This window comes from Nerophis ophidion, linkage group LG21, assembly GCF_033978795.1.
Source record: "Nerophis ophidion isolate RoL-2023_Sa linkage group LG21, RoL_Noph_v1.0, whole genome shotgun sequence".
NCBI classification, from domain to species: domain Eukaryota; kingdom Metazoa; phylum Chordata; class Actinopteri; order Syngnathiformes; family Syngnathidae; genus Nerophis; species Nerophis ophidion.
The window spans coordinates 25,088,094-25,100,208 of record NC_084631.1 but is presented as its reverse complement, the minus strand read 5'-3'; the positions used below and the strand labels follow the sequence as shown (position 1 = coordinate 25,100,208).

Here is a 12,115-nt window from a genome sequence, read left to right as displayed (position 1 = left end):
ATATACACACAAATACATAACCTATTCCTTTAAAGGCCTACTGAAACCCACTACTAGCGACCACACAGTCTGATAGTTTATATATCAAAGATGAAATATTAACATTGCAACACATGCCAATACGGCCTTTTTACTTTACTAAATTGCAATTTTAAAATTTGCGCAAAGTATCCTGTTGAAAACGTCGCGGTATGATGACGCGTGCGCGTGACGTCTCGGATTGTAGCGGACATTTTGTTCCAGCCCGATCCCAGCTATAAATCGTCTGCTTTAATCCCATAATTACACAGTGTTCTGGACATCTGTTTTGCTGAATCTTTTGCAATTCGTTCAATTAATAATGGAGACGTCAAAGAAGAAAGATGTAGGTGGGAAGCGGTGTATAGCGGCTGCCTTTAGCAACAAAAACACAACCGGTGTTTCCTTGTTTGCATTCCGAAAGGTGAAGCTTTACTATGGAACAGAGCGGTCAAGCGAACATGGTTCTCTGCCACATGTCAACCGGCAGGTTCCGGTGAGAAAATTGTGGTAATAAGTCGTCTCCCACCGTAGACATGAGTGGAGCTTGCTTCGTTCCTCGTGCACCTGTCAAAGAGGCAGCTGCAGGCTCTCTTGCCTCATCCGACCGGCCGCCCCCGAACGTGGGATGCTTCCACCGTGGAGGAGGGAGAAAAAAAGCTCAGCCCGGCCCGACCGGCTGCCTTCGCTTCGCCTCGTCGAGAAACGTGGCTTCCCTCAGAGACACTGCCGGTCACCACACCCCTCCGACTTTCAGGTGCGACCATATAATCTCACTAAAACACTAGTAACACAATAAGCAGATAAGGGATTTTCCAGAATTATCCTAGTAAATGTGTCTAATAACATCTGAATCGCTCCCACTGCCCTGTTTTTTTTCTCTCTAGTCCTTCACTCTCATCCTCACTCAAATTAATGGGGAAATTGTCGCTTTCTTGGTCTGAATCGCTCTCGCTGCTGGTGGCCATGATTGTAAACAATGTGAGGATGTGAGGAGCTCCACAACCCGTGACGTCACACGCACATCGTCTGCTACTTCCGGGACAGGCAAGGCTTTTTTATTAGCGACCAAATGTTCAAATGTAATAATCACTTATTCTTCTGTTGATTGATAATTTACATTAGTTTTGGATGATAACACAAATTTGGGCATCAGTTCGATACCAAATTGTTACAGTCTCGGTTTTATTTGGAATAATATTGCACTGTAATCTTGCCAGATCATTTCTACGACACCAAGGCCAACCTTTTTTTTGCTTGAAATAGAGCATTTTATTCAAAAACCAATGTCATCATTCCAGAACTGTTCACACTGCAAGGTATGATGCAGTGTTTTTCAACCACTAGTGTGCCGTGAGATACAGTCTGGTGTGCCGTGGGAGATTATGTAATTTCACCTATTTGAGTTGAAAAATATTTTTTGCAAACCAGTAATTATAGTCTGCAAATGATGTGTTGTTGTCGAGTGTCTGTGCTGTCTAGAGCTCAGCAGAGTAACCCTGTAATACTCTTCCATATCAGTAAGTGGCAGTCGGTAGCTAATTGCTTTGTAGATGTCGGAAACAGCGGGAGGCAGTGTGAAGGTAAAAAGGTGTCTAACGCTTAAACCAAAATCAAACAAAAGGTGAGTGCCCCTAAGAAAAGGCATTGAAGCTTAGGGAAGGCTGTGCAGAACGAAACTAAAACTGAACTGGCTGCAAAGTAAACAAAAACAGAATGCTGGACGACAGCAAAGACTTACTGGGGAGCAAAGACGGCGTCCACAAAGTACATCCGAACATGACATGACAATCAACAATGTCCCCACGAAGACGGATAAAAACAACTGAAAGTCTTGATTGCTAAAACAAAATAGATGCGTGAAATATCACTCAAAGGAAGACATGAAACTGCTACAGGAAAATACCAAGAAAAGAGAAAAAGCAACCAAAACCATAACTAATAACACTACACACATGAAAACAGCAAAAAAGTCTTAATAGGTGATGTGACAGGTCGTGTCAGTACACCTACTTAGAGACAAGAGCTATATATCGATGAATCCTTGGTTATGGTTTAAATTCATATCCAACAATTGCGACAAAAACTTTTTACGGTCAACTGAGGTTCGTTTTTTAATGATTTTCTGCTGGTGGTGTGCCTCTGGATTTTTTCAACGCAAAAGATGTGCACGGCCTCAAACAAGGTTTACAAACACTTGTATGATGGAGACCAATTTGGGTTTTTTGTTCAAGTAGCAGTAAAGTGGAAAAACAAGTTGCCTCTATATTAAAGCCATCTAATTTTTGACACCAAAGAAACATACAAAGTTTGCGAATAAATAGATATGATCAAAATAGTATCAAAAGGATGGTTTGTGATACCCGGTTAACATACTTTTGAGAACGTTAGCGTTTCAATGATGATTGGAAGCGTTTTAGCTTTTTTTTGTATGTTTAAATCTGAAAATCATGAATTTTAATACATGGTGCTATTGTAGAAGTATGCTAACGTCTCTTATAATAGCATGATAACTTTAGCAAGCTAACGTTTTGGTATGTTTGGATGTCAAAATTATGATTTTTGATACTTGTCATCTTGGACCCCCATTATATTGGCATGCTAGCATTTTATGCTAGCTTTTTTATCTAATTTTGAATGTTTACACCTACAATTAAGGCATTTTAACAGTTAGCGTTATGTTAGAAGTGGTCAAAACGTGGATCTTGGGGTTGGATGCAAAGGAAAAGTTGGCGCGGGCAAGACGTGAATGTAAGTACATATTTATTGATAACACTAACAAACTACAAAAAAGGAAGAAAACAAAAGGCGCGCACAATGGCGGAGAACAAACTTGACTAATGAAAACAAAAGACTAGCACAAAGGCAATTAACTATGAACACGAAACAAAAACACTTACTGTGGCATGGCATGAAGCATGAACTATAATAAACAGGAATCTCATGGGTAGCGGAGGTAGTATGGATGGATAGATAGATAGGATAGGATAATGTCACCAGGACGAACAACAGAAACAGCCCGGCTTAAATAGCAGTGACATTATCAGTGAAAACAGGTGCGTGACTCGACAGGTGAAAACTAATGGGTTGCTATGGTGACAAAACAAACAAAAGTGCACAAAGAGTCCAAAAACAAAACTGAACATGACTAAAACAAAACAAGACAGAAGTATGCTAACTTGTCCTTTGTCATCATATTGACGTACGCATGGTGATGTTTTTTTCCCAGCGTTATAGCTAATTTCAGATTTTCAAACCTAAAAATAAGGGATTTTGATATTTGGCGCCATCTTGGAAGTATGTTAATGTCTCTTATATTAGCATGCTATGTTAATGTCTCTTGTATCTAAGCTAGCTTTTTAGCTAATTTTGAATGTTCACACCTACAAATAAGGCATTTTAACACTTGGCGTCATCTTGGAAGTATGCTAACTTGTCGTATATCATCATATTGACATACGCATAATGATATTTTTTACCAGCTTTTTAGCTAATTTCAGATGTTCAAACCTAAAAATAATGGATTTTGATATTTGGCGCCATCTTGGAAGTATGTCAATGTCTCCTATATTAGCATGCTATGTTAATGTCTCTTATATCTAAGCTAGCTTTTTAGCTAATTTTGAATGTTCACACCTACAAATAAGGCATTTTAACACTTGGTGTCATCTTAGAAGTATGCTAACTTGTTAAGCTAGCTTTTTAGGTAATTTTGAATGTTCACACCTACAAATAAGGCATTTTAACACTTGGGGTCATCTTAGAAGTATGCTAACTTGTCCTATACCATCATATTGACGTACGCATGATGATATTTTATACCAGCTTTTTAGCTAATTTCAGATGTTCAAACCTAAAAATAAGGGATTTTGATATTTGGCGCCATCTTGGAAGTATGTTAATGTCTCTTATATTAGCATGCTATGTTAATGTCTCTTATATCTAAGCTAGCTTTTTAGCTAATTTTGAATGTTCACACCTACAAATAAGGCATTTTAACACTTGGTGTCATCTTAGAAGTATGCTAACTTGTTAAGCTAGCTTTTTAGATTATTTTGAATGTTCACACCTACAAATAAGGTATTTTAACACTTGGCGTCATCTTAGAAGTATGCTAACTTGTCCTATACCATCATATTGACGTACGCATGATGATATTTTTTACCAGCTTTTTAGCTAATTTCAGATGTTCAAACCTAAAAAAAATGGATTTTGATATTTGGCGCCATCTTGGAAGTATGTTAATGTCTATTATATTAGCATGCTAACATTTTATGCACACTAATTTTGAATGTTCACACCAAGCAATAAAGCAGTTTAACACTCGGTGCCATCTTACAAGTACGCTAACTTGTCCGATGTCATTATAACATGCTAACATTTCATGCTAGCTGCTCGGCTAACTTTGTATGTTTATACCTAAAAATAGTGCCTTTTAATATTTGGCGTTACCTTGGAAGTAGGACTGGGCGATATTGAATTTTATTAACATCTCGATATTTTTTTGCCACGATATATATCTCGAAATTTTTCCTTAGCCTTGAATGAACACCTCATGCATATAATCACAGCAGTATGATGATTCTATGTGTCTACATTAAAACATTCTTCTTCATACTGCATTAATATATCCTACTTTTAAACTTTCATGCAGAGAGGGACGTCAAAACTAAGTCAATTTACCAAAACTGTATTTATTAAATAGTAATTTTCAAAACAAAGTGCAAGACATTTTAAAACAGAGATTAAATCTTGGGTCAAGTGTGTTGATGAGCTTTCTAAATCCGGGCTTTTCAACCACACTAACTGGGGCCATGTCCTTTGCTATGAAATAAGTTACTGTGGTCGTTATCTCCTTCTGTTTGTGACTATGTTTTTCATACTCAAATTATGTTGAGGGCATCCCAAAACTCTCTACCATCCAATTTACAGAACCTATTCCATGAAAGAGATAATCACCATAGTTACAGTTTAAGAGGAAACAACAAATTATATTTGCCTAAATTTAGAACCACTTTAAAATCAATGTGCATTTCAGTGCGTGGAGTCAGTCTGTGGAACAACTTAGGGGACGAGTTAAAAACTTGTTCTAGCATGATTCAATTTAAAACACTGTTTGAAAAAGAAGTACTGAAGAAGTACGATGAGGAAAGAGAGTGATGCCCTCAGCACAGAGCGATGGGAGAGAGGTGTATGGTCGGAGAGTGTTTGGGCCCGTGTGTGTGTGTGTGTGTGTGTGTGTGTTTTGTCTCGTCTTGTCTTGTCTCATGGTATTGTTAGTGTACAGGAGTTTTTTCTTGTTTTGTTTTTGTATTCTATTGTTTATGTCAAATGTGGAATGAGTGAGAGGGGTTGGGCTATTATAAGCAGCTGCTTCATCCAACCCCTTTTCAAGCCTTGCATAAATATCTTTCCCAACATGTAAAAAAAAACAAAAACTGTGTTTAGTTGTACTGTGCGGGTTTGAAATAAATTATTTCAATTCAATTCAATGGAAGACGTCAGGCTCAATTGTGTCAGTGCAGGTTGTTTCACCATTTTTGTCTGCGGGCTATAGAGCGTTTTCCGTTCGGGCTCCAGTACTCTGGAATGCCCTCCCGGTAACAGTTCGAGATGCTACCTCAGTAGAAGCATTTAAGTCTCACCTTAAAACTCATCTGTATACTCTAGCCTTTAAATAGACCTCCTTTTTAGACCAGTTGATCTGCCGCTTCTTTTCTTTCTCCTATGTCCCCCCCTCCCTTGTGGAGGGGGTCCGGTCCGATGACCATGGATGAAGTACTGGCTGTCCAGAGTTGAGACCCAGGATGGACCGCTCGTCGGGACCCAGGATGGACCGCTCGCCTGTATCGGTTGGGGACATCTCTACGCTGCTGATCCGCCTCCGCTTGAGATGGTCTCCTGTGGACGGGACTCTCGCTGCTCTCTTGGATCCGCTTGAACTGAACTCTCGCGGCTGTGTTGGAGCCACTATGGATTGAACTTTCACAGTATCATTTTAGACCCGCTCGACATCCATTGCTTTCGGTCCCCTAGAGGGGGGGGGGGGGGGAGGGGGGGTTGCCCACATCTGAGGTCCTCTCCAAGGTTTCTCATAGTCAGCATTGTCACTGGCGTCCCACTGGATGTGAATTCTCCCTGCCCACTGGGTGTGAGTTTTCCTTGCCCTTTTGTGGGTTCTTCCGAGGCCATCTTAAAAGTATGCCGACTTTGACTGCGGTTCAGAGAACATAACAGGCCTGTCAAAATGTTCTAATTTTGTATATCAATAATAATAATAGATTTTATTTGTAAAAAAGCAGTTTACATTGAGCAAACAACCTCAAAGTGCCACAGTGTAAAAAATAGTAATAATAATAATAATAATAGTAAAAATATAATCAAAATAAATAAAATATACAACTAGAAACAGCCCAATAGCTAGAATCAGCATGCATGTCTATAAAAAGGCTTTTTTTAAAAGATGGATTTTAAGCCTTTTTTAAAAGCATCCACAGTCTGAGGTGCCCTCAGGTGGTCAGGGAGAGCGTTCCACAGACTGGGAGCAGCGGATCTGAAAGCCCGGTCTCCCATTGTTCGAAGCTTTGTCCGTGGAGGTTGGAGGAGGTTAACCTGTCTGGAGTGGAGTATTTGGGGGTGAGCAGTTCCTTGAGGTAGAGGGGGGCATTTCCATGGAGGCACTGGTGAGTTAGTAGGGAGATTTTGAATTCAATCCTGAATGGAACAGGAAGCCGGTGAAGGGATTTGAGAGTTGGTGTGATGTGGTCATGTTTCCGCACTCATCAGGATCCTCGCAGCACTATTTTGTATGTACTGCAGCTTCTGAATGTTCTTGCTGGGGATCCTGACAAGAAGTGCGATGCAGTAGTCGAGCCTCTTATTTCATTTACTTACCTTTTGGCAAACTAAATTGGGTTTAATATTGTCTATTTACATGGTATCAGTGTATAAATATACTAAACCACTCCTCCCTAAGTCATCAGCCTGATTTGTATAAACTACCTGAACTATGAAATGTGGTGGAAACACAAACCACACGTTTAGTTCCAGGAACTCAAGGTGTCAGGAACTAAAGGTTCCAGGTACTTAAAGTTGTTGAGCTTTCGGTGGAAAAGTGACATGAACTGACAAACGGAAAACCGGTGATTGACTGGGAACATTATCACAATTTCAAAAGGGTTAAAAACAATAAAAATCAGTTCCCAGTGGCTTGTTTTATTTTTCAAAGTTTTTTCAAAATGTTATACCTCCCGGAATATCCCTAAAAAAAGCTTTAAAGTTCTTGACTTTCGCTATTTGCGATGCGACTGTCCATTTCCCTGTGACGTCATACAGGGCTGCCAATACAAACAACAGGGCGGTTACCAGAGCAAGATATAGCGACATTAGCTCGGATTCAGACTCGGATTTCAGTGGTTTAAGCGATTCAACAGATTACGCATGTATTGAAACAGATGGTCAAGAGTATGGAGGCAGATAGCGAAAACGAAATTGAAGAAGAAATTGAACCTATTGAGCGAATAGCTATTGACGCTATTCGGCCATAGCATGGGTGTACCTAATGAAGTGGCCCATAGCATGGCTGCCTTATTAGCATCGCCGGTAAAATGTGCGGACCAAACGATCAGGACTTTCGCATCTTGTGACACTGGAGCAACTTAAATCCGTCGATTGGTAAGTGTTTGTTTCAAATTAAATGTGGGTATCTAGTTTTAAATGTACATACAGCTAGCGTAAATAGCATGTTAGCATCGATTAGCATAGCATGTTAGCATCGATTAGCTGGCAGTCATGCCGTGACCAAATATGTCTGATCAGCACATAAGTCAACAACATCAACAAAACTCACCTTTGTGATTTCGTTGACTTAATCGTTGCAAAAGCATCTGCAGGTTATCTATACATCTCTGTGCCATGTCTGTCTTAGCATCACCGGAAAAATGTGAAGACACTCTGGCAAATTCAATGGGGGTCTGGCGGCAGATTTCTTGCCAGTGGTGCAACTTGAATCCCTCCCTGTTAGTGTTGTTACACCCTCCGACAACACACCGACGAGGCATGATGTCTCCAAGGTTCCAAAAAATAGTCGAAAAACGGAAAATAACAGAGCTGACACCCGGTGTTTGTAATGTTTTGAAAATTAAAATGGCGGGTGTATTACCTCGGTGACGTCACGTTCTGACGTCATCGCTAAAAGACCGATAAACCGAAAGGCGTTTAATTCGCCAAAATTCACCCATTTAGAGTTCGGAAATCGGTTAAAAAAATACATGGTCTTCTTTCTGCAACATCAAGGTATATATTGACGCTTGCATAGGTTTGGTGATAATGTTCCCCTTTAACACATGTGGATCGACAATTGCTCAAAAACTGCTTTTGCATCCACGTTTTTACGGATTCTTTCCCAGTTGGTTGATTCCTTGCTGCAAACCTTATTTAGTCATAATCATGAATCTCTTGGTAGGGTTTGAAAAAAAAACAACACATCACGTGTCTACTTTGGACACGAGTAGAGTAAGATGATATTTGAGTGAAGGATGAGGAACACAACATACTGTCTGACAGATGGTCATTGCATATGTTCTCCTTGCACCACAGATCTTATCCATCCACGTGGATTTCGGTCCCTGTATCCTGACTGACTTCCGTGCTGGATCCCCGGCCAACGGGTGAGGTGTGCCTTGAACCTGCTGCAGGTTATATATACGCTCAAGTGGATCCCAGTTCTACCCAGGGGACACATGCCGTGCCCCACCCCCATCCCTGCACTCGGGTAAAGTCGCGGAGTCCCGACCACGGTTACTGCCCATAAGCTAAAAACATCTTTTCTGCTGCCGTCATCAGGATGATCTGTCGGCTTAATTACTCGTCCTTTTTACACCCGCTTCCTTTTTGTTTTGTTTTTTTTCTTTCAGCTCAGCCTGAGCTCAGCAAAGTGCAGAAGGACAAAGCGCTTATTCACAGGAAACACGTGTGGTAAAAAGGGCCACTCCACAGAAGCTGGGAGAGCGTCTGCCTTCATATGCGATGTTAGACTTCTCCAACATACACCGTGACAGTCCTCGGTCTTGGAGTCTTTCAGGCATTGAGGTCCCCAATTGAAAAATACCCTGAATACCCTGTTTTCAGGGAAATTTGTCCCATTGAAAATAAATGGGGAAAATTTTCAAACATGTACAATTCCCAAATTTCTCACCGGGTTCGAACCGTTCCAACATCAACACACTCTCCTCACCCTAGACAATGTTTTAAAAAATGCCAGGAATTCCCAGGTTTTTCAAAACCTCTTCCTGGAAAGTTTTCACAATCCACATTGTTCAACCGTTTTGACTCCCTTCAAAACATTTCTCTTGTTTGGGACAACAGACACTCCTATTTTTTTTCCCCGTACAAATTCCCGGATTTCCTGAAATTCCAGGAACTCCAAAAAAAACATTCTCAATTCAAACAATTCAGCAGTAACAGTTATTATGGATGTCTTGGATTTCTCAATCAAACAACCATTTTTCAAGAACAAAAGAACTCAGGAATTCCCAGAATCTACGGTTTTCCAAAGCCCTATTTTCACCTCTTCCCGGAAAGATTTTCACAGTCCACATTTTTCAAATATGTACAATTCCCAAATTTCTCACCGGGTTCGAACCGTTCCAACATCCACACACTCCGCTTACCTTGGACAATGTTTTAAAAAATGCCAGGAATTCCCAGGTTTTTCAAAGCCTAATTTTCACCTCTTCCTGGAAAGTTTTCACAATCCACATTTTTCAACCGTTTTGACTCCCTTCAAAACATTTCTCTTGTTTGGGACAACAGACACTCCTATTTTTTTTCCCCGTACAAATTCCCGGATTTCCTGAAATTCCAGGAACTCCAAAAAACACATTCTCAATTCAAACTGTTACTACATCAGTAGTAACAGTTATTATGGATGTCTTGGATTTCTCAATCAAACAACCATTTTTCAAGAACAAAAGAACTCAGGAATTCCCAGAATTTACGGTTTTCCAAAGCCCTATTTTCACCTCTTCCCGGAAAGATTTTCACAGTCCACATTTTTCAAACGGTTTTGACCATTCTCCCTTCAAAATATTCCCCTTTGTTGTAACAAAAAAACACGCCTATTTTATTTCATACAAATTCCCGCTTATCCTGGAACTCGGAAAGACCCATTCTCAATTCAAACTGTTACTACGTCAACATTTTTCAACCAATTCCATCAATTCCAACACCAACCCGTTTATATCATTTAGGACAATTGTGCAAATTCCCATTTTTTCTGATATTCTCAAATTTCCGAGAAATTCCCATTAAATGAATGGACGTATTCATAGTTCTACAATGCTCTGCATTCTCTAAATTTTGCGCCATTTTTAAGCCAGATTCAGACCTTTCAACCATCCACCCACACTACTCTTCCCATATATCGATCGCAAAACATGTTTCCCTTTCCCAAAATTCCCGTTTTCCCCAGAATAACCCGGGTTTTTCTGACCATTGACAATGAATGGGCATTATACAATCTACTGTATCCCATTGATTCGAGCCATTCCACCATCCACACACGGCACTTACCTTGGACAATAAAACTACCATTTTTCAAGTACAAAAAAACTCCAGGAATTCCCAGAATTTCCAGTTTTCCAAAGCCCTATTTTTACCTCTTCCCGGAAAGTTTTCACAGTCCACATTTTTCAAACGGTGTTGACCATTCTCCCTTCAAAATATTCCTCTTCGTTGAAACAAAAAAAAACAACCTTTTTTTTATACAAATTCCTGTTTATCCTGAAATTCCAGGAACTCGCGAAAAACCCATTATCAATTCAAACTGTTACTATGTCAACATTTTTCAACCGATTCCATAAATTCCAACACCAACCCGTTTATATCATTTAGGACAATTGTGCAAATTCCCATTTTTTCTGATATTCTCAAATTTCCAAGAAATTCCCATTAAATGAATGGACGTATTCATAGTTCTACAATGCTCTGCATTCTCTAAATTTTGCGCCATTTTTAAGCCAGATTCTGACCTTTCAACCATCTACCCACACTACTCTTCCCATATATCGATTGCAAAACATGTTTCCCTTTCCCAAAATTCCCGGTTTCCCCAGAATAACCTGGGTTTTTCTGACCGTTGACAATGAATGGGCATTATACTATCTACTGTATCCCATTGATTCGAACCATTCCACCATCCACACACGGCACTTACCTTGGACAATAAAACTACCATTTTTCAAGTACAAAAAAACTCCAGGCATTCCCAGAATTTCCAGTTTTCCAAAGCCCTATTTTTACCTCTTCCCGGAAAGTTTTCACAGTCCACATATTTCGAACGGTGTTGACCATTCTCCCTTCAAAATATTCCTCTTCGTTGAAACAAAAAAATCCAACCTTTTTTTATACAAATTCCTGTTTATCCTGAAATTCCAGGAACTCGCGAAGAACCCATTATCAATTCAAACTGTTACTATGTCAACATTTTTCAACCGATTCCAAAAATTCCAACACCAAACCATTCATATCATTGAGGACAATTGTGCTAGTATACATTTTTTTTTTCAATTTCCGTTTTTTGGGAAATTCTTATATTTCCAAGAAATTCCCATTAAACGAATGGACGTATTCATAGTTCTACAATGCCCTGCACTTTCAAAATTTCGTGCCATTTTAAAAACACATTCGGACCTTTCAACCATCAAACCACACTACTCTTCCCATGTATTGATCGCAAAACCAGGTTTCCCTTTCCCAAAATTCCTGATTTTCCAGGATTTTTCTCACCATTGACAATGAATGGGCAATATACAATTTACTGTATATCCCACATTTCTCCATTGATTCGACCCATTCCAGCATCCACATACTCCACTCATTTTAAACAATCAAACTACCATTTTTCAGGTACAAACATATTCCATGAAATCCCAGATATACTGGTTTTCCAAAGTCGTATTTTCACCTCTTCCTGGAATGTTTTCACAGTCCACATTTTTCAACCATTTTTGATCATTCTCCCTTCACAACATTCCTCTTTGTTGAAACAAAAAAACACACCTATTATTTTTCATACAAATCCCCGTTTATCCTAAAA

The 12,115-nt window shown here is 39.6% G+C and overlaps 1 protein-coding gene across 3 annotated transcripts in view; it reads right to left on the bottom strand.

Annotated features, from left to right (window-relative positions):
- Positions 1–12,115, bottom strand: part of ntrk1 (neurotrophic tyrosine kinase, receptor, type 1) — a 279,190-nt gene that overhangs the window by 139,616 nt on the left and 127,459 nt on the right. The gene's annotated exons all lie outside the window — the stretch shown is intronic.